Source organism: Lygodium microphyllum, chromosome 3 (genome assembly GCF_053477565.2).
Source record: "Lygodium microphyllum isolate KBCC chromosome 3, Lygodium_microphyllum_v1.1.10, whole genome shotgun sequence".
In the NCBI taxonomy this organism is placed as follows: domain Eukaryota; kingdom Viridiplantae; phylum Streptophyta; class Polypodiopsida; order Schizaeales; family Lygodiaceae; genus Lygodium; species Lygodium microphyllum.
This window is the reverse complement of record NC_141137.1, coordinates 8,798,329-8,821,442: the sequence shown is the minus strand read 5'-3', so window position 1 is coordinate 8,821,442 and position 23,114 is coordinate 8,798,329.

Sequence of the window (23,114 nt, the reverse complement as noted above, 5' to 3'; positions counted from 1 at the left end):
TTGCTTTTCATGCTGACTGGAATAAATTACTTCAAAATAACTTGATTCCTATTGATTCATTGTCATATAATGATGGATTTATGTTTTATGAAAAGAGATTGTGTGTTACAATTCCATTCCGATCTTTTGTTTTGAATGAGATTCATTGTCTCCCATATCAAGGTCATAGAGGTATCATATCTACTTTACGTACACTGACTGAAGATTTTTATTGGCCGCATATGGACACTGATGTATCTAACTTTGTTTCTGAATGTTTGATTTGTCAAAGAGTTAAGAGACATCATGGTAAACAGTATGGATTACTTATGCCTTTGTCTATTCCATCTAAACCATGGGAACAAATTTCTATGGATTTTATTACTGGTTTACCTAATACTAAATAATCTAACCATGATATGATTTGGACAGTAGTAGATAGATTTAGTAAACAAGCATATTTCATTCCATGTAAGAAAACTTTAACAGCATCACAAGCAGCACAATTGTTTTTGAAAATTGTTTTCACTAACCATGGATTGCCAAAAGTTATTATTTCAGATCGTGATTCTAGATTTTGTAACAACTTTTGGATTACTCTCTTTGCTAACCTAGGCACAAAGATTGATTTCTCATCTGTATTTCATCCTGAAACTAATGGACAAACAGAAGCCACTAATAGCACTATTCTAGATCTCTTACGTGCATATACTATCTCTAAACCTCAGACATGGGACACACATTTGCATTTATTACAGTTTGCATATAACAATACACCACACACATCTACAAAGAAAGCACCGTTTGAAGTGATTTATGGTTATAGATTATCTACACCTGTTGCATCTTTGTCAAATAGAATTCAGAGTGCTGATGATATTGCTAGTATGCATAATACTATTTTTTATGAGGTTAAATACATGATTGCCAAAGCCCAACAATCATATACCAAACAAGCCAACAAGAAAAGACAAGCAATGAATTTCAAAGTTGCTGACTATGTTTGGTTGAGAATAGAAAAACGTAGACTACAAAGTGTAGATAGACACCCGGTTGTGAAATTAGCCCCTAGATTCTATGGACCATTTAGGATCATTCATAAAATAAATGACAATGCATTCAAGTTAGAATTACCACCTCATGGGAAAATTCACAACACATTTCACATTAGTTTATTAAGACCATTTAGAGGCCAATTACCTGTACACCCTGTTTATGAAAACCCACCTTTGCTAGAGGAAGAGACTGAAATACTTGAACCTGAAGCTATCATAGACACTGGCTTTATGACCACTAGAACTGGCCGAAGATATTCTAGATATCTAGTTAAATTTAAGAACCATCCTGTAGAGGAAGCACAATGGATGCACGCTAGAGACTTAAATGCTTTCCCACTCTGTTAGCTCCACATTGAGCTAATAGCAATTGAGGTCAATTGCTATCCCACCCCGGGGGTATAATGCCAGGAGGCATATTTCACGGTGGATTCCGTGCCACAGTGGATTCCGTGAGGTTTTACGGTGGATTCCATAAACTTTGATGACCGGGGCTCATACACAAAGTGGATTCTTTGTGCGAGAAGTTGATGGGGACGCCTATCCTTTTTGGGCGTTTCATTAATTTAGTGTGTACATGGGTGATTCCATAGCGGGTGATTCCGCAAAATGCATATTAAATTAATAAACGTTTATGAGTTTAGAGTGTGCACTCGTAATAAATTAAGGTTAGGATTTATTTCTAACCAGCTGATTTATTTATGTAGCTGAAAACTGCTAGGTATTCACTTTTGTCGGTTTAATTGTATTATTCTACTAACGATTGTGAATGCTTCAGTTGATCTGTAGAGATAGCAACAATGGCGGAGGAAAGCATTGGAGGATAGCGAGTATTCGATTTATGGATTATATTTTGATGGGCGCATACCTTAGGCATGGTGCCTATATTTTGTCACACCTATTTATTAAGGTGTCGAATATTTATTATTATTTTGTATGCGCATGGGCGCACGATTATGTTATTTCTATTTGGACATTGTATTGGGCGTGCCAGACTCTTTGGGCACCGTCCATTAGCTTTATTCCTATTTTTGTGTTAAAGCAAACTCAAAAGCTAAAAGCTTGCTATTTTGTAATTTGGGCTATTATTTGAGCTTGAAGATGAATAATACATAAAATACATGCTTTGTGGAGCGCTCACACAAGGCATGGGGGGAGATTGCACCCAATTGGTCTCTTGCTCTTGTCGTTCATGCTTTTTACCTTGTAATTTGTGCAAAAAGTAGAGTTCTTGGGGACATTCCGGCATTCACTACGCGAGCGTACAGCATCCGATCTGCGCATCAATATCAACCAAGATTTTGAAACGAGACTCGATCAACTATCCCCAAGCAAGGCACGTCCTAGAAAAAAATCAACATGACCTCTACACAAATGCGACCAAAAGCTTCATGCTATGCAAGACAAACAAGCACCCTGAATCCTCATATCAGGAAGATAAAATGAAAAATAAATTCAAACTATACCCTTAATCGTATAAATCAACCAAATCAATAACCACACACAACATAACCAAAACATCATTGACCATCAGTAACAAGAAAGACCATTCTGAAAAGTACACGTGCCCATCCCACGAAGCGTGTTTATTGAAAAAGGGAAAAAATAAAGTGTAGTGAGGGACATGATTTTAGTGAAGGGTTTGTTTTAACAAATTATTAAAAATGAGTGAAATTTTATTAGGTTATAAACCTTAAAAAAGAAAACGGCAGTTCATTTTTAAATTGTTATTTACAATTTATTAAGGTGGAGCGGTGCTTTTAATACCCAAACTGAGGTCTCTAAATGCAGATTCATGAATTAAGAATTTAATGCATCTAAAGCACTCTTCTTTTTCAACGCATGCATTTTTGTGATAGCTGGTTCATTTTATTTAAAATTAAGGTGCCTCTAAAGCGCACGTAGCGCCTGCAAAGTGAACGACTGGTTGAGTTTTATTTAATTAAAAAGAAGGTGTAATGAGTGCGGATGCACATACCATGGTGGTGATTAGGGTTCATTTTAGGAATTAGTATGTGAATTTTGGGGTAGCGAAAAAAATAAACGAGAAGGGGAAAAGAATTGAGAGAGAGAGAGAGAGAGAGAGAGAGAGAGAGAGAGAGAGAGAGAGAGAGAGAGAGAGATGTGTGTGTGTGTGTGTGTGTGTGTGTGTGTGTGTGTGTGTGTGTGTGTGTGTGTGTGTGTGTGTGTGTGTGTGTGTGTGTGTGTGTGTGTGTGTGTGTGTGTGTGTGTGTGTGTGTCAAGGATACTGAATGCGCATGTATCAATCCCACAATGCAAATGAGTCTCAAAAGAGAAAATCCAACAACTGGAAAAGATTTGAATATGGTAAGCTCATAAAAAACCAAACCAACACCTCATTAAAAAATAAAAAATAATCAAGAAACATGTGGTGTTTAGTTAGATTTTTGGCAAGACAATACTCCGACAAGATTAGGGTGGGTGTATTCAATTTGGTTGGGGTTAGTGTTTCGGTTGTGTATTGACTTTTGTTTTGTTGTTTTTAATGAAGAAATCCCCCAAGTTGAAATGTTTAGGTGTGAATCCAATTTAAAAGCATTATGGAGGTTGGATTTTTTTTCAAAATGTGTTAGGTTTGACACATAAAAAAGGTTTCAAATTTTAAGTACGATGTTTCAACCATCCAACATGAGTGAAAACTGAACCAACAAATTTCAACAAGGTGTCTAGAGTTTTCCAACATTTTTCCATTTATGTTTGGCTTTTAACATGCTTTTTTCAAGAATTTTTCCCAAAAATAAAAATTTGACGATTTTGTAAAGCATGTTCAACTTTTTTTTAAATAAAAACAAAGAAAAATGTGGATGGAATTTTTTGAAAAAAAAATATTTTTTTATTTTAATAATATTTTTATCAATTTTTAATGGATTTTAAATTAATTTAAAGTTTTTGAATTTTTTGCAATTAATTTTTGGTATTTCAGCTTTGGAAAATAATCCAAAAATTGTCTAGTTAGTCAAATGAATTTTCAAGTATTTTTTTTTAATGAATTTTTATTATTTTTTTCGATTTTTATGTGTTTTTTAGGAGTTTTGACAGTTTTTTATTGAAAAATTGAGTACCCGACAACATGTGAATTGCTTGTGCACAGACGGGCACGCACCACCGCACAGACAATTCTAGACGCACGTCCTCACGCGTAAACACGTATGGATGACTCCCAAAAACGACATGAGCACACTCGCGACGCGCGCGAACACCTTCACGAACACCTGCAAGCAGTGTTGTGGGGTTAGTAGGTGGAATTGACTGCGGTTTTCGCGGAAATCAAGGGGAAGGAGAGTCGATGTTGTGGGAGGTTGCGGTTTGCTATGGGTGGGTGGTGCTACAGGTGTCGACAAAGGAACGGGGGCCAATGGGGGTGTGTGTTGGGGGCAGGGCGGGGGGGGGGGGGAGGGGGGGGGGGGGGGGGGCGGATGGTGGGAAGGGGGCTTAATGGGGAGGGTAGGGGGGTGGGGTTTGGGTTAGTTTAGTGGGGGGTTAGGGTAATGGGGTGGGTTAGGGAGGGGGGCGGGCAAGCAAGGGGGTGGGCAGGGGGGAGGGACGGGGGTAGGGGGAGGAGGGTAGGGGATGGCGGGCCGGGCGGCAGGGAGAAGGGTAGAGGCTACGGGAGGAGAGTGGGAGGAGGAAGAGAGGAGGAGGGGGGGGAAGAAGTAGGGCAGAGGAGAAGGAGGAGAAGGAGAAGGAGGGAATGGCAGAAAGGAAGGGGAGGAGAGGGAAGGAGGAGATGGAGGGAAGAGGGGGAGGGGGGGAGGAGGGTACGCAGGGAGAGGGAGGGAGGGGGAGGGACGCAGGTGGTTGGATTTTTCTTTTCTTTTCAAAATCGTTGTTTTTTTCTTTTTTTAATGGGGTTCTTTGTTTTTTTAAAATTTAAAAAAAAAAATGGGGTGTCGCCCCCATCCCGCACACGTGCACGGGGCAGGGGTAAAAAAATTTGCCGCGACGCACACAACGTCATGATTAAAAACCGAAAAAACGAACGGTCACGTGCGACGCGAGAGGCACGACATGCGTAAATGGACAAAAAAATGCATAAAACCCAAACCATGTGCCAGAACGAAATATTGTAAAAAGGAAAACTGTGTCAAAAGTTGAGAGGAAGACAATGGAAAGGTGCAACGAGGTGTTTGAGAACAAATCAGGGTGTTCACATGGAAAAAATGCAAAAATCAGGCCCAAAGACGCATACGGGAATTAATATCGAAAAATCCATTAGCCGGAATGAAGTGAGGGAAGAAATAAAAATGTGCAAAAAAATGTGCCCAACAATCCATTCACATCAAAACACAGTGTCGAGCTAGAGAAACCCTATTCGCATAGAAAAAACCCAAAAATCGTACCCGAAAAGGGATTCAAAAATTAATATGGAATGATCCATGCACTAGAATGGAGGGCAGTAAAAAGGAAAAACGTCAGGACACACATCATCATCAAGGATGTCATAGTAGAACTCAGTTTGGATGGGGTTAGGAGGTATTCACATGGAAAAAACAATAAAATGGAGCTCGAAAACACCAATAAAAATTAAGAACAAAAAATCCAGAGGTCAAATCAGGGCAGAGGAAAAAGGAGAAATGTGCAAGAAGGGTGGCTAGACAAGGCTATTTAGTCAGAATTGAATTCCGAGGAGAATAGGGCAAGTTCCAATGGAAAAATAGCAAAAATACTCACGAAAAAGACATGAAAACCCTCAAAAATTAATAATGGACAAACCGTACAGCGGAATAACAAGCAGATAAAAGGAAAAATGTCCAAGGAAAGGCGTAGGACATGACTAGTATGTCAAATTGTTGTTTTGAAGCGATAAGGGTGCGTGTGCATGGAAATACATCCAATTGTGCAGGAAAAGCGTCAAAATTTAATAATGCAAAAACAATAACCCATAACAGAGTGATGTAAAAAGGAAAAGTGTGTCATTTAAAGGGACAAATAGGGCTATAAGGTTGGATTGGGAGTTTGGTGAACGTAGGGTATGTTCACACAGAAAATGAAAAAAATTACGCAATAAAAGCAACCGCAAGGGAAACGACCTCAACGACAAGGGCTACGAGGGTGGTTGGGTAGAGAAGGGACCCCATCAGGGCAGAACTAGTATGTGGTAGACACGCATGATTGGTTTATGGCATATGCAAGGGGTATGCACATCAGACACGCAGGGACATGTCCCCACACTTAAGATCTTACCGGTTAGGGTAGATTGATCGACACAACCTAGGACTTGTCAACTGACTTAATGCTGACGTCCCCACACTTAAGACATAGCATGCACTTGCAAATAGAAAGGTAGGGTTAGGAATACTTGGCCCATTTCATAGATGGTTGAAGGGAACCATCATTATTGATGCAGGAATATCAAAGCCATCAGTATCTAGAATATCTATGGCCAGTTCTAATGGTCATAAATTCACTGTCTAGAATAGTTTCTGGTTCAAGGATTTCAGTTTCTTCTTCTAACAAAGGAGGGTTTTCATAGATAGGGTGAACAGGTAACTGGCCTCTAAAAGGTCGTAACAAACTGATATGAAAAGTATTGTGGATGTTCCAATGTTGAGGTAGTTCTAATTTAAATGCATTGTCATTGATTTTGTGAATGATCTTGAAAAGTCCATAAAATCTAGGGGCTAACTTAACAACAGGCTATTTCTCAACACTTTGTAATCTTCTCTTTTCAATGTATAACCAAACATAATCATCAATTTTGAAACTCATAGCTTTTCTTTTCTTGTTAGCTTGTTTTGTGTATGATTGTTGGGCTTTCATAATCATGTCTTTAACTTCAGCAAAATTAGTAGCATGCATATTGGTAATATCATCAGCAGCTTTAACTATATTTGACAATGATGTAATAGGTGTAGGCAATCTATGTCCATAAATTATTTGAAAATGTGCTTTCTGTGTAGCTGTATGTGGTGTATTATTGTATGCAAACTGAAGTAAATGCAAATGTGTATCCCATGTTTGTGGTTTTGAAATTGTGTATGCATGCAAAAGATCTAAAATTTTACTGTTAGTAGCTTCTATTTGCCCATTTGTTTCAGGATGAAATGCAAATGAAAAATCAATCTTTGTACCTAAATAAGCAAACAAAGTAGTCTAACAATTATTATAAAATCTAGAATCACAATCAAAAATAATAACTTTTGGTAAACCATGGTTAGTGAAAACAATTCTCAAAAACAGTTGTGCAGCTCGAGATGCAGTTAATGTTTTCTTGCATGGAATGAAATATGCTTGTTTGCTAAATTGATCCACAATGGTCCAAATCATATCATGATTAGCTTAGGTGTTAGGCAAACCAGTTATAAATCCATTGAAATATGTTCCCATGGTCGTTCAGGGATCGATAATAAAGGCATTAATAAACCATATTGCTTACCATGGTGTCGCTTAACTCTTTGACAAATTAAGCACTCAGATACAAAATTAGAAACATCAGATTCCATCTATGGCCAGTAAAAATCTTCAACCAATGTACACAAAGTAGAAATAATACCTCTATGGCCTTGATATGGGGGACAATGAATTTCATGCAACACAAATGATCTAAATGTAACAGTTACACACAACTTTTTCTCATAAAACATAAATTTATCAAAATAAGACAATGAATCTATTGGAATCCAATTATTAGCAACTAATTTATTCCAATCAGCTTGAAAATTGGGGTATTGGTCACATAGATATCTTTCATAGGGATAAGGGAATCAAAAGATATAATTGAGAGATTATGGATACTTGGTCTTGGCATCAGCAACAATATTCTCTTTTCCAGGTTGATATTGGATAAGTGGATGAAAGCTTTGAATGAAAGTAGCCCATTTGATATGACAGTCAGAAATTTGTGGCTGACTAAGGAGATGTTTGATACTTTGTTGGTTAGTTTTGATCATGAATTCAGATTCCATTAAATAGTGTTTCCATTGACGTAAAGCTTGTACTACAGCTAGCAATTCCTTATCATAGGTAGAATACTTGAGTTCAGATGGTTTAAGTTTGCAGCTACAATAGGCTATGGGATGTGAGTCTTGCATAAGGACAGCTCCTATTCCAGATCCAGTAGCATCAATGACTACTAGGAAAAATGGTATATTAAAGTCAAGTAATTGCAATACAGGGGCATGTGTTAAGACATGTTTCAGTAATTCATTGCTAATTATCAGACCAATGATACACAATACCTTTCTTTAATAATTTTGTTAAAGGCAACACAAGCAATGAAAAATTTCTCACAAATTTTATGTAAAAGCTAGCAAGACCTAAGAAAGAACGTAATTCATGTACATTTTTAGGTATCGACCAATTCAAATTTGCTTCTATCTTTTTAGGATCAACTTTAATACCATGTAAAAGAGTGGGGATAGATGGGTAGGACACGGATTAGCATGGGAATATGCAATTATACTGACAAGGTATATAAGGTGTTGAGAGACCCAATTAGGGCATCAATTATCAATAATCAAGTCTCTCTTTTCTCCTTCCTCCTAGCTTTCATGGCTTCCCTCCTCTTTCTCTCTCTTTTTCTGTCTTTCTCTCTCTTTTGCTAGTCTTTCTCTCTCTTCTTCTCTCATCTTCTTCCTCTTTCTCTCTCCTCTCTATAGTCTCTCCCTTCTCTCCTTCTCTCTCCTAAGTCTCCTTCATTACAATTGGTATCAGAGCTTAGTTTTTAGATCCTTCCTTTCTCTCTCCTTTCCCTCAAATCTAGTCTCATTTTCCAACAATAAACCCTACTTTTCAAGTACACAGTCAGAGATGGTAGCTTTCTTGGAAGACACACAGGAGCTGTAAGGGGCAGTGATGGAGTACCACAAGGGGATGGCAGCTTTCTTGAAGACCATAGCAAAAAGCTTTACTACGCCTACTGTCTACAGCCCAAAAGCAATATTGCATTCTAAAAATCAACGTTTCCTAGCCACATATCTCTTATCAGTGCTCTAGCTCTCTCATGAGCAAACCAACAGAATCTGCACCTCGAGGTTGGGGAAAATTCTGTATATGATTGCAAAGGGAAGCCTCTACAACTTCAGGAGCAACTAAATACTCCCCATCCGGATAGTGCAAGCGCACAGTTGGTGCAGGGAGTCCATCTTGGTTTTAGGCAAAGGATGCCGAAGATAGGATGTCTTTTTGCACAGATTTATAGACACAATAAAAAGCACTTTCACCTTCGCTGAATTACAATCTGAACCGGCATTTCCACTACCCCCCTTTTTGAGAACGAGCTGCTGCAAACTCATATGGGACATCCATACCATCAGAATTTCTTGTTGCAGCAGGACGTGGTGGTGGTGGCTGTCGTCTTCTAAAGATGAGGCAAAACAACAGAAGTTGGCATAGTCTATGGAGAAAATTGTAGATTGAGTCCTCCGATGCTCTCTGCCAAGTAGTGTCTGCCTTGTATCCAAGTCACCTGCCATGGTCCTTGGTGATGGTGATTCTGTCGCTGCAGTAGGTGACATATGCACTGTTTGAACCTTTGCACTCCTCTGCAAGCTCTGCATGAAAGGGAGCGACGGATCGAAGGTTGGATTTAAGAGCTATGGCGGGAGAGCAAGATCAAGAAAGGGAGAGACTAGAAATGGGAACTCCAACAGTCATAATGTGTGATTGGGCCTTCCTTTATGTTAGATATGATCAATGCCCCACCCTCATTAGGTGCTACCAATGATCCATGGTGCTCAAAATTGTAAGGCCCCCATTATAAGGAGAAGCCAAATGTGAGCCCGGACATTGGTTGAGTCCTGACTTGTATATCAGATGAGGTCTATGTGACCGGATGGCAAAAAGGTGACCGTTGTGGGTCTAATCTTTGGGTTAGATGGAGTGGTCAAGTTGGTAGCAACTCGAGGTGCATTGCATCGAGTTGCGGGATAAGGGAGTTAAAAGGGGCCCCTATTTTGGGGTCCGGGGGCCGCGAAAGTGGCCCCTGGTTGGGGGGTCCCAGGGGGGCCCTGGTAGGGGTCTAGGGGCAGCGTCCCCGGCCCGATGGTAAAGGGAATATTCCCTGGAATATTCCCTAGCCAACTAGTGGAGGCTTATATGGTAGGTCGGTCAGGCCAACCTAACGGCCTTCATAGGCTATAAAAGCTAAACCCCTTCACAGCCATCGATCACTCATCTTTCACCCAATTCGAGTTGTTGTTCTAGCTAGCCTTAAGCTCTTTACCTATCTTCTGTCTAGATCGCCATCTAAGCTTCACACAATGGAAGCGCATGGGTGGACAGAGCCATCTTTGTATCAGTTGTTTGGAGTTAAAGAATTTACTGATTCTCCTCTTATCTGTTGTGTACTCTCTATCTCTTTCCCAGATTCTATTCACTGCGTCGTGTAATTTTTTACATGGTATCAGAGCCCAGGGGGCTCTAGAGATTGGAGAGTGTGCAAGAGGCAAAGGCTTCAACAGTAAAGAGAAACTATGTCGACTTCCGGAAGTGGTTCTGGCGCATCAGGAAGCGGTGCAGGAGGTGGTGCTGCTGTACCGGCTATTCAAACACTGAGGATTCGTCCACCAACCTTCAGCGAAGGCAAGTTAGATGGTACAAACTAGACCTTGTGGAAATTCAAAATTACAACTATCCTTGATTCTTATGAGCTTCTGGAGATTGTGCTGGGGACTGATGCAGAACCACAGCCTACCCCCGACCCATCAAATCCTAGTGTGATGATTCCTCCAAATGTAGATCTTCTATGAGCTTGGAAACGAAGGAATGCAGATGCATTGTGTGCCTTAGTTACAAGCTGTTCTGATAGTGTTCTGACTTTGATTCAGCATACAACCAAAGCATCAGAGGCTTGGAATGTACTAAGGAGTCAGTATGAAACACGAAACCAAACAAGGATTCAAAACTTGGAGAATGAACTAGCAGCAGAGAAGTTTGCTGAAGGAGAGACGGTTGAAGCATTCATCACTCAGATTAAGAATCTGCACGACCAGATGGCTGGCACTGGGATACAAAAGACTAGTGAGGAGCTAGCTCGGAGGTGTCTTCGGATTTGTCCACAAAAGTTTAATGAACTAGTAACTGCCCTTAATACTCATGTGAGACCTCAAGCTTTGACTTTTGAGGAGTTTTGTGCATTATTGATGGAGGAGGAGTTGAGGCTGAAAGCCCGAGAAGGAAGCAACAATGGAGATGCTGCATTCTCTGCCAATGCAAAAGGCAAAGCTGGTTCCTCCACCAAAAATGATGGTGACAAAAAGAAGAAGGGCGGAAAGAAGAAGTTTCAAGGAGAGTGCTTCTACTGCAAGAAGAAAGGACATGCAATTGCAGATTGTCGTGTCAAGAAGGCAGATGAAAAGAATGGTACCCTTAAAAGTAAAGGGAAAGAGACACTCAATACGGCTGAAGCAGAGTTGGAATTATTCATGGCGACCATTGAGGAAGTGTGCTCCTCGGCACAAGAAGAATCTACCACTAACTCATGGGTGTTGGATAGTGGGGCCTCCCATCACATGACCAACAAGAAAGGTCTATACAGTTCTATGCAACCTCTACAAGAATCCATCACTGTGACAGTTGGAAATGATGCTAAATGCCTTGTTGTGGGCACAGGTACTATTTCTTTTGTTGCTGCAAATGGTGAAGTCAAAAAGCTTTCAAATGTGTTGTATGTTCCCGAAATCAGGAGAAATCTCTTATCAGTTGCTGCCATAACTGATCTTGGTCATGAAGTGAGGTTCAAGAAGACAGGTGCAGAAATTCTTGATAGTGCTAGTACAATTGTTGGCAAAGGAGAAAGAAGGAACAACTTGTATGAGCTAAGTGCTCTTACAGCCACCGCTGGAGTGGGCACAAGTAAACTTTGGCGTGAAAGGTTTGGACACATCGGATTTGCAGTGTTGAAGGAGATGCAAAAGCAAGGTATGGTTGCTCACCTACCTACAATAACTGAATTGAAGGAACCATGTGAAGCTTGTATGATGGGCAAGCAACAGAGAAAGGCATTTCCACAAGAAAGTAAGAATAGAGCACAGGCTCCTCTAGAGTTGGTGCATGTTGACTTGTGTGGTAAGATGCCTACACAGGTCTTGGGGGGATCTTCTTATTTTATGTTGATTGTCGACGACTACAGTAAGAAGATGTGGCTGTACTTCCTTCGTGATAAGGCTCAAGCTTTTGGTAAGTTTAAAGAATGGCTAAAACTTGTTGAGAATGAAAAAGGGAAAAGTGTGAAGAAATTTAGAACAGATGGTGGTGGTCAGTTCAACTCAAAGGAGTTTGAAGGCTTTTGCAAGAGCAAAGGGATCAAGCGTCAATTGACGATGCCTCACACACCTCAGCAGAACAGTATTGTGGAACGCAGGAATCACACCATTGTGGAGATGGCAAGATGCATGCTAAAGGGCAAGGGATTGCCTAACCATTTTTTGGCTGAAGCTGTTAATACTGCAGTCTACATTCTAAATCGGAGCTACACAAAGCCTCTCAAGGGAAAAACACCTCATGAGGCTTACACTAGTAAGAAACCATCTGTCTCACATTTCAAAATTTTTGGAAGTGAATGTTATGCACATGTTCCAGATGAGAAGAGAAACAAGTTAAAACCAAAAAGCAGAAAATGTATCTTCTTGGGTTATAGTGATGAGCAAAAGGCTTACAAATTATATGACCAAGAGGCAAAGAAGATCATCGCGAGCCGTGATGTGGTGTTCAAGGAGGAGCCACATACAGTGGAGGAGGAGAAAGCAAGTTCTTCCACTTTATCATCAAGTGAAGAAGTAGCCCACTATGAACCTGTCCCGAGAGCTGTCCCTATCCTTAAGGAGGAGGAAGCATCATCTTCAGATGATGAGGATAAAGTTCACCAACCTGACATCACCCCACCGGAAAAGCCATTGCCGGGTTGGGTGAAGCAGCTCTATGACCACAATAATCCTATGCCTGTATCTGTTGAGGAGAAGGCAGATGGACCAAGGAGGTCTCAGAGAATAGAGGAGCAAAGGAGGGCTTCTGCTCACATAGTCAATATGGCCTTGATGATTGAGATTATGAGAGAAATAAAGGAGTCAACTGACTTAGAAGAAGCACTTGCAGATCCATCATGGAAGGTTGCTATGTAGACGGAGTATGACAGCATAATGAAGAATGACACTTGGGAGCTAGTGGATTGACCAGCAAAGCGGAAGGTTATTGGCACCAAGTGGATCTGGAAGGTAAAGTACAAGGCTAATGGTACCTTAGAAAATTACAAAGCTAGACTGGTTGCCCAAGGATTTTCACAAGTTGAAGGGTTTGATTTTCAAGAGTCATTTGCCCCAACTGCCAGAATGACCACTATTCGCACGGTACTTGCAGTGGCTGCCCACAAGAAGTGGCCAGTGTATCAAATGGATGTTAAGTCAACGTTCTTAAATGGTGACCTTAAGGAGGAGGTGTACGTGGCTCAGCCACCAGGGCTTGAGGCCCCCCATTCTAAGAACAAAGTGTGTAAGCTGAAGAAGGCATTGTATGGGCTGAAACAAGCCCCCAGAGCATGGTATCAGCGGATAGATAAGTTCTTTTTAAACCTAAACTTCAAAAGATGTGCCTCAGATGCTAACTTGTATGTTTACAGGGATGGTAAAAAGTCTGTAGTGATTGTCCTATATGTGGACGACCTTCTTATTACAGGTGACTATGAAGATATGATCAACCAAACTCGAAAGGCTTTGAGTTCTGAGTTTGAAATGACAGACTTGGGCTTGCTGCACTATTGTTTGGGGATTGAAGTCTGGCAAGAGCCAGGAAAGATCTTCATCTCTTAGAAGAAGTATGCATGGGAGATCTTGAAGGCATTTGTCATGACCGAGTGCAAGGAGATAGCTACACCTATGGAGGTGAATGCAAAGTTATCCATCGAGGATACATTAGCACTAGCAGACATTGGGAGGTATAGGAGGTTGGTCGGCAGTCTGATCTACTTGTGTAACACCAGACTAGATATCAGTTTTGCTGTTGGTGTTTTGAGTAGGTTCTCAAACAAACCTCGTGAGAGTCATTGGAAGGCTGGGATGGAGGTGCTCAGATACTTGAAGGAAACTCTTGACTATGGTATCACATATAGTTTCGGAACTTCTCTTGTGGGGAACTGTGACTCAGATTGGGCAGGAGACACTAATTCCAGGAAGTCAATTTCTGGTTATTGTTTCTCTTTGGGTTTAGGAATTTTCTCTTGGATTAGTAAGAAGCAGGCAACAATGGCATTGTCTTCTACCGAAGCAGAGTACAAGGCAGCTTGTTTTGCTGCATGTGAAGTAGTATGGTTGAGAAGGATTCTATGGCATATGGGAGTGCAGGATGAAGAACCAACTGTGCTGAGATGTGACAATCAGAGTTGGTTGCATCCCCATTGCCAAAAAACTAGTGTTTCATGCACGTACCAAACATATAGAGATCCAGTATCACTATGTGCATGATTTGATGGAGGATGGGATAGTGGAACTGGTCTACTGTCCAACAGAGGAGAATGGAGCAGATATCTTCACCAAAGCACTTACGAAGGATCTGCTTCAAGTTCATCTTCAGAGACTCGGCATTGGGCCGAGGAGATAGTTCACCTATGGGTGGACATTGAGGGGGGGTGTTAGATATGATCAATGCCCCACCCTCATTAAGTGCTACCAATGATCCATGGTGCTCAAAGTTGTAAGGCCCCCATTATGAGGAGAAGCCAAATGTGAGCCCGGACATTGGTTGAGTCATGACTTGTATATCAGATGAGGTCTATGTGATCGAATGGCAAAAAGGTGACCGTTGTGGGTCTAATCTTTGGGTTAGACGGAGTGGTTAAGTTGGTAGCAATTCGAGGCGCGCATTCCATTGAGTTGCGGGATAAGGGAGTTAAAAGGGGCCCCTATTTTGGGGTCCGGGGCCGCGAAAGCGACCCTTGGCTGGGGGGTCCCAGGGGGGCCAGTGGCCCCCCTGGCGGGGGTCCGGGGGCAGCGCCCCCGGCTCGATGGTAAAGGGAATATTCCCTAGCTAACTAGTGGAGGCCTATATGGTAGGTCGGTCAGGCCAACCTAACAGCCTTCACAGGCTATAAAAGTTAAACCCCTTCATAGCCATCGATCACTCATCTTTCACCCAGTCAGAGTTGTTGTTCCAGCTAGCCTTAAGCTCTTCACCTATCTTCTGTCTAGATCGCCATCTAAGCTTCACACAGTGGAAGCGCACGGGTGGACAGAGCCATCTTTGTATCAGTTGTTTGGAGTTAAAGAATTTACTGATTCTCCTCTTATCTGTTGTGTACTCTCTATCTCTTTCCCAGATTCTGTTCGCTGCGCCGTGTAATTTTTTACACTTTATTCAAGCTTTCACTAAAAGAATAAAGAATAAAGTGACGGTGACGGGCGCCCGCCACCTGCAGTGTGCAGTGGTAGTGACTGTCAGTGTAGTAATACACGAGCAGCTAGGCAGAGGCGCCTTTACCCCCAACAACCTCCCACTTAAAGGCAAATCTGCCCCAATGAGGAGTGAAAAGAAAAAGAAAAAGAAAAAAGACAGTACAACATGTACACATGTACAACAAGATGAGGAAAGACATCATCTCATCCCACGTCCATCAACCTCCTGAGGAAGGCAAAGCACTCTATAGAGAGGCTTTTCATGAGCAGATCTGCAGGATTCTGGTCAGTCGATATCTTGATAAGATCAACAGACTTGTCCTCAACGACCCCATGTATGAAGTGATACCTCACCTCAATGTGTTTCGTCTTCGCATGGAAGACCAGATTCTTGGCTAACTGAATAGCACTCATAGAATCCAAATGCAGTGTAGAGATAGCATCAATACCAAGGTCAGCAACTAAACGACCCAATCAAATGGCCTTCTTGCAAGCCTCAGTGGCTGCAACATACTCGGCCTCTGTAGTAGAAAGGGCCGTGCATTTCTGCACCCTGGACATCCAAGAAACAGCACCTCCAATATAGGTGAATACATAGCCGGAAGTGGACTTCCTACTATCTACATGTCCTGCATAATCAGAGTCAGTGTACCCCACGACTCATGTATCCTAGCTGCCATAGCATATGCACATATCTGCAGTGCCCTTTAGGTACCTCATGATATCATTCACGGCATCCCAATCCTTCTTGCCAGGTGTACCCATATAGCGTGCCACAACACCAACTGCAAAGGCAATATCTGGACGAGTGGCTATCATGGCATACATAAGACTGCCCACTGCGGATGTATAGGGAATCTTGGTCATCTCGGCCCTCTGCTCATCTGTTTGCGGAAAATCGGCCTGTGATACCTTCACATAAGAAGGCAATGGATAGCCAATAGGCTTTACGTCCTACATGCGGAAGCGCTCAAGGACTTTGTGAATGTACTCCCTCAGTGACAAGTAGAGGAGTCCCTGATGCCTATCGTGTCTAATGTGTATACCAAGTATGTGAGCAGCCTATCCCAGATCTATCATCCCAAAGCTCTTCTTGAGCTGAGCCTTAAGAGCATCTAGCTCATCATGAGCTTTCCCTACTACATATCATCCACATAGAGTACCAAAATCAATAAAGAACCATCACGGGCTTTCTTCGTGTAAAGACACGGATCCATAGCACTCCAGTTGTAGCCCTGTGACTGCATAAAGGCATCAAACTTATGATACCACTCCCTAGGTGCATGTTTCAAGCCATAAAGACTTTTCTTCAATTTGCACACTAGGTACTGCCTGCCAGGTTCTACAAAACCCTTAGGCTGCTCCATATAAATCTCATCATGTAAGTCCCCATGTAAGAAAGCCATCTTGACATCCATCTGGTATAAATCCAAGTCATGCTAAGCAACCAAAGCCAAGACTAAGCGCAGGGTGGTCATCTTAACCACAGGACAAAAGACCTCGTCAAAGTTCACACCATGCTCCTGCTTAAAACCCTTTGCTACCAATCTAGCCTTGTATGCCGGCTTGGGGTGTCCAGGGGTACTTTTTAGCTTGTACACCCACTTGCATGGCAAAGCCTTCTTGCCCGTAGGCAAGGAAGCCAAATCCCAAGTGTCATTCTTATGCAGGGAGTCTATCTCAAACTGCATAGCCCTCTCCCAGGAGTGACTGTCACCCCTGCGCATAGCCTCATCATAGGTGAAAGGCTCTCCTACATCTGTAACCAAGACATAATGCATCAAGGGCTGAAATCTATCAGGTGGACGTCTGTCTCTAGTAGACCGTCTCACGGCAGGCTCTGTTGCCTGCCCAGCTGCCTGTCCAACACCCTGACCATGAGCATCTGCTGCAGCTGTAGGCCGTCCAATTGGCTATGCGGGAGCTCTCGGCTCCTCCTAAAATATGACCCTGTGGATCTCAACAACTCTCTCAGGCTGCCTATGCATTTTGTCTTCATGGAAGATTACATCATGACTGCGGATGACTTTCCGCGTCTGCGGATCCCAGAGACGGTAACCCATCTCGCCTACATCTCCATAACAAGGGAAAATGCATTTGACACTCTTGGGATCCAGCTTACTTCTCTTGTCCTTGGACACATGGCAAAAGGCCTCACATCCAAAGACACAAAGATGCGCATAAGAGGGAGGTTTTCCATTCCATACCTCCTCTACAACTTGGAAATCCAAACCACTAGAGGGTGATATGTTTATGACATGCACAGCTGTACTAACTGCCTTAGCCCAAAAGCTCTGTGATAGGCCTGCATGGCTAAGCATACTGCGTACACGCTCCTGGATGGTTCTATTCATCCGCTTAGACAAACCATTCTAGGGGGGTGTAGGGGGCGGTCAACTAACGCTTAATACCCCTCTCATCACATAACTGCTCAAAAGCACGTGAGACATACTCACCCCCATTATCTGTCCTTAGGCATTTTAGCCTATACCCAGACTGGTTCTCAACCAATGCAAGCCATCTGTGAAACATAGCCAAGACATCGGATTTTAGCTTAATGGGATAAGCCCAAAATTTCCGTGAAAAATCATCTATGAACGTAACAAAATACTTTACACCACCCATAGACTGACAAGGCATGGGCCCACAAACATCCGAATGTACCAATACCAAGGGCTCACTCATGCGTGGCCTACCAGAATTCTTATGCGTAGACCTAGTCTGCCTGCCATAAAGACAATGCTCACATGAATCAAAACATGCGTAATCAAGGGGCGGTAAGTACTGCAAACCAGAAAGCATTTTTATTCCCTTCAAAGACATATGGCCCAAACGGGCATGCCAAAGAGATACATGTGAGATAGAATCCATAGATAAAACATGATTAAGGAGGGAAGAAGCTGATACAATCAAGGGGTAGAGACTGTCAGCCTTGGCACCTCTCATAATCACAAGTCTGCCACGAGTGATCTTTCATGTAGAGTCTCCAAAACATACATGATATCCTATGTCATCAAGCTGTCCAGCTGACATGAGGCCACATGTCAAAGCAGGTACATGATGTATATCATGCATAACAAAACTGCTGCTAGAAGGAAACTACAGCCTAACATCACCAATGCCCACAATATCAAGAGAGCTATCATCACCCAAGCTCACAGAACCCGAAACAATATGGTATGAATGAAACCACTCTCGGCAAGGTGTCACATGAAAGGATGCACCTGAGTCCAAGAGCTGTCAAGAATCGCGTGGTGGGGGGACTTGCTCAAGATGCTGCACCGAACACACACAGAATGCACAAGGAGAAGCTCACTCAAGAGACAAGAAGAGAGATGGAGGCCAAAACGTTTTCTTGCTGGTTTTTTCTTCTTCTTCCACACACTTTGCAATGTACACAAAGTATAGATAAGATACAACATAAAGGAAAGTGGCCTACTAAGTCAAACAATGCATAATCGACTACACTAGTCGACTAGCGCTATAACTATACCAGCTGTAAATAGGTGTAACAACCTGAATATAATAAGTAATGAGTCAGTGGCCATGTGAGAGTCATAATGACCACTGACATGATGAGTGTAGACATGTGGACCCATCTAACCAGCCAATCCATCATTAATATCCGCATGTATTGAGCTTGTCATCTCAACAAGAGCCAACACTGTGCATACATAGAGTGTATCTTTGTCATCTGCAAAGCACTAGAAGAAGCTGCTAGGATATAATCATCATCATCAACATCATGATCAATGGACGAACTCGCCATAATGCAGGCTGGAAGACTGTAGACAGTTCAAAACTGCTTGTTGTTTACTGTAGAAAATGACCAAAAAATCACCAAAATCGAGGAAAAATGGCGAAGAAAGTGGAACCAAAGCTACTGCCCACCAAGTACTAGTGAAAGTACATCATTTCAGAGTGTTTCATCATGAAAAATCCATGTCAGTCCATACATATATGCTTGCTATAATAAATTTCAAATTTCAGTAAAAGAGAGCTAACAGTGCCAAAATCGGATCCCAAGGCAATCAGATACTGCCAAGATCAAAGTCGGCATCATGCGGGCATAGCATAAGCATATGACGGTCGATAAGCATGAATCCAACACCCAAGTATGTCATACAAACATTTGCCAGTGAGTAGGCACACCCCCCAGGCAACTCGGCAAAGTGTTCCTACCACTACCAAAACTTAACACAAATAGGTATCAGTTCACAAAGATACAGATCCAAAATTGAGACTTAGCTCATAAGCATACAATGAACCAAGAAATATGATGTATCATCCCAAAAGGTAAGAAGTCCCAAAGTCTCAAGTGTCTGTAACTTCTCAATAGCATGTAACGGCTCAATGCATAAAAATACCACCTCCTCAATGTCTAATAAGCATTCAAGAATGCTCCCACTGGCACAAAAGCCGTATGTACGAGCTCAAGAGCTCAAGCCAAGGCAAGACACACTGCCAATGACATAAGTCCAAGACAATACATCAATAGTACATCCCGAACATATAGGCAGTAGAGCATCCGTATGTAGCATCCATAAGCATGTAAGACATCAAGTACATCCCAAGATACAACTCTGGCAAGCCAATAAATAGCTCAAGTAAGCTTTGAGAATCCAAGGTCAAGCCAAGATCGAGCTCCAGTAGCAATAGGCTCCAAACAATGTAATTAGCATGTAGTAATGGCATAGGCTAAGCATGTCAAGACCGGTCATACATAAGCAACATACATGCCATAAGTACATCCAAGATGGAGCATCCAAATGCTTTGCAAAGCAATCTCAAGCTCAACCAACGATCCGAATCAAAACCAAGCTCTATGTCGAGCCCCAAGTGTCAATACATCACCATATATGCCCGAAACATAGCCCGAAAAGCATAGGCATAAGTATACATGAGTAAAATGACTTCAGCCCAACTGTGTACAGTAGTGATTTACTGTTCAAAACTGAGAATTTTAGCACCAAAATCAGATCCAAATGGTTGCCAAACAATAGGCATACATTCCCCTAACATCCGGGCATCAAACAGAACCAACCGGGCATCAAACGGGACCAACCGGGCATCAAATGACAATGTCAAACAAGCTGTAGCAACAAATGTCAGTGTAACACTGTCATAAACTGCCTGTGGACTGTTATGACAGTCCCAAAACAGTGTTAAATCAATCCAAATGCTATGCGAACACATCAACCATCGAAATCAAGCATCAAAGCTTGTTCATATGCCCAAAATGGAGCCTTTCCAAGTGCCAATGGAGGGGGAGAGCTGTTGTTGTGACTGTCAATGCTAAAGACACATATGGAAGGGCTGCATGATTCTGCCAACTGTAAATGCTAGTCCTGGGGCTGCAAAAAATGGTGGCCAAGCTTCAGAGGGATCCGGTTAAAGGCAAGGAAGGCCTCAAACAAGCTCCAGCAAGTCTTGTTCAAAGGCAAGTGAGATATGAAGCAAGGGAGCTTCAATGGTGGCTGCCCCAATCTTGTTTACATCCTGTGAGACCTGAGAACTAAAGTAAACCCTGAAGAAAATGATCAAATACCTCTTATGTAATGCCCTGAAGGTGCCCAACAATGCTGGGAAGGTACTCGGGAAGCCGGGGAGTGATGGGAGCTCAAAGGAGTCAGATATGGCTGCCGGGAAGGAGACCCAATACAAGTAGGGAGTCGATGGGATGCTGAGAATGCCACGAACCAAGCTCAAGCGTCGGAAAGCAAAGCTCTGATACCAGTTGAAAGGGAGCAACGGATCAAAGGTTGGACTCGAGAGCTATGGCGGGAGAGCAAGAGCAAGAAAGGGAGACTCTAGAAATGGGAACTCCAGCAGTCACAATGTGTGATCGAGCCTTCCTTTATTCAAACTTTCACTAAAAGAATAAAGAATAAAGTGACAGTGACGGGCGCCCGCCACCTATAGTGTGCACAGTGGCGGTGACTGTCACTGTAGTAATACACGGGCGGCTAGGCAGAGGCGGCTTTACCCCCAACACTGCATTCACATTAGAAACCTAGACCCTGACATTAGGGAGAGTCACCTGAGAATCAAACCACCTGAATAAGGGAATCCCATCATTACCATTTCCAGTAACTTTTGGAATCATGTCATTAACTTTCTACTTTTGTGGTCGTGCATTCCGGCCTTCACTGTCTTGGAAACTGCTGAATTTGCTGAAAGAAAACTCAAAACTCCTTGAAGGAAGACTAGTTTTAATGCAATGGGCTTGTGATGAATCAAACTGGAAAGAAATTGTGTAGTCACAGAAGTTTTGTGATGTTGCATCAACAATTCGCAATCTCTCTTGTCTAACCATCCTTATGAACAATACAAGGGAAGAAAAGAGCACACAGAGGACCAGCTTGAAAAGTATTTTCTCAAATCTTGATATCGGTAACAATGGATCAAGCAAGTTGCTTTCAGAAAAAAAGCTGGAAGATTTTTGCTGTGAAAAGTGTTTTGGCTAGGTGCTTCAACCATATGAGGTTGGCATGAAATGACTCCTTCAATAGGCTGCTCATTGACCTCAAACTTACCATCCACAACAGGTTTTACATCAAAATGGACCAGGCCCAGACCTGTCCCTTTGGAATGAGTTGAAGTAGCTGTTGTCCCCTCGCTTTCAAAGGATGCACTGACTTCATCCTGTTCGTTCTCAATAAAATCTTAAGAAAGGAGAGAACATTGGAACTTGCACCTCTTTTGCCAGCATTAGACACCTTATCTATCCAATGCTGATATATCTTTGCAGATTCATTAGTCATGTCATTCCCATTCCTGCATAAAAGATGAAGTCTCCAGTTGGGGTGTTCAGTAGTTGATTCCTCATCAAAGCAGAAGTACGATCCAAATTACATGTTTCTTGCCGCCATACGGCATTTGATGTCTCGAGAATAGGTGGGCAATGTTTGGGAACCCTCGTGGGAAACCAAGCCACTTGGAGAGCTCACCCATCCACCCTTTACTAAAGCTTGCCAAATAACCCTTGATGTGAGCTCCTCATAAGAATGATTTGTACCAGCCTGATTAGTTGCACCAGAAAGTGGCAAGGAGGTTATCTTGCACATTCCAAGTTTGATTCTTGCATCTGGTGATACACCGGTGTCCATGCTTGTGAAGCTTGAACAAATCCTACATCCGTGTTAACCAACTCTTCCTCATTTAACAATGCATTCAACAATTCACTCCAACTTGGGAGTCTCATAAGGATTTGCAATGTGCAGTGTATTGTAGGGTAAGGGATCTCTTTACCAAGCAGTGTTACATCAGCTTTGATGATATGCAAAAAGGGAAGTAGTGTTACATCAGCTTTGAAGATGGCCGGTCTGGCAAGCAAAGAGGCTAATTGAAGCTACTCCTAGAGTGTCAGCAAATAAGACACATGCTCAAGCTCAGCATGTAGATGTTGTTGTAGCCAGTAAAAGTTCATGATTATCTTGAGCTTCAATAACTTGAACAACAACTACTATTGCTGCTCTGGTTTCTATTGTTCCTATGGTGCCAACATCATAGTTGGGATCGATTGTATATGGTGGATGACAACCCATGTATGAGGGGATTCTTAGCATGATATAGATGACAAATACAACATACTGAGATAGAAGACCATGTGCAGAATTTGGGATTTTTGTGCAAATTACTAGTATTTGTAATGAAATTGATTGCTTGACCTGAACATGTCCAGCACTCAAAAATAGAGAATTAGCTCAATGCTAATATGGGGATATGGATGCTTGAC